The 1107-nt window shown below is 39.0% G+C and overlaps 1 pseudogene; it reads left to right on the forward strand.

The window, feature by feature from the left end:
• Positions 1 to 405: 405 nt before the first annotated feature.
• Positions 406 to 616, forward strand: LOC122901366 (annotated as a pseudogene).
• The last annotated feature ends 491 nt before the right edge of the window (positions 617 to 1107 follow it).

The following is a 1107-nucleotide window of genomic DNA, read 5'->3' on the forward strand; positions in this document are numbered from 1 at the left end:
CCCATTACCAAATAACTTTTAAGAACATTGGAAATATTTTGTTAGAATTAGATTCAGATTCTTTTATTATGCCCCACTTTTTCTCTGACTCTAAATCTCTCTCTAGAAAAAAATCACTTTATAATGGAAAAATGAAACAAAAAAAAATCATTGGAAAGTCTATAATCAAGGTCTAGATTGACACATCAAGCCAAGATGATGATGCCTAACGTGAAAAATGAATTGTGTCCCACAAAGGAAATACTAACAAATACTGTCAGAGTTTAGCACGAATGAACTCACACTGTGGTCCAGAGTAGTTAGCAATCATTTTACAGAGGAGGTGGAATTTCACTGGTATCCTGAATATGTTTGGATTTTAGTAAGAGGAAAAATTTTGGCAGGAGTTTTAATGTCTCAAAGAAAATTCCTTTCACAAAGAAATGGAGGGCAGGAACGAGGCTAGTGTGGTTTGGAAGTAGTATCTGTTCTTATCAGTTTAATATCTGATACGTCCTCTATCCGAGGACAATATATTAAATGGATTTTTGGAGCAGGGAGATGGAATAGGAGCTTGCTCCGTCCACTCCGCGCATCGACCTGGTATTGCAGTACTTCCAGGAATGGTGCACCCCCTCGGGGGTTTAAAAAAAAAAAAAAAAAAAAGGAAGATTGGCTCAGCTAGAGGAGAGGGTCAGTATTGGGGGAGAAGTGGGAAATTATTTTGGACAGGGAGACTGATCCCAGATGGTAGCAAGCTCTAGCAAACAAACAGATCTAATCGTCCAAGCTTTGTCTTAAAAACAATGGGGCATCATCTACACCATTTGATTGGGAAGCAGGTAAGGTTCAAATAGCACATAGTGAGAACTATTTGGACATTGGTTTGTATAATTCACAAGGTGGAGGAATGGGAGACACACAAATGATCAATTAAGAAGTAAAGGTAATGATCCAAAATGCAAGAGTGGTCTTTTAAAAATCCAATGCTAATCCCCGTTGTTTATTTATTTTTTGTTTAAGATTTTATTTGTCAGAGAGAGAGAGAGCACAAGCAGGGGGAGCAGCAGCAGAGGGAGAAGCAGGCTTTCCGCTGAGCTAGAAGCCTGATGCGGAACTCGATCCCAG

Source organism: Neovison vison, chromosome 2 (assembly GCF_020171115.1).
Source record: "Neovison vison isolate M4711 chromosome 2, ASM_NN_V1, whole genome shotgun sequence".
Lineage (NCBI taxonomy): Eukaryota > Metazoa > Chordata > Mammalia > Carnivora > Mustelidae > Neogale > Neogale vison.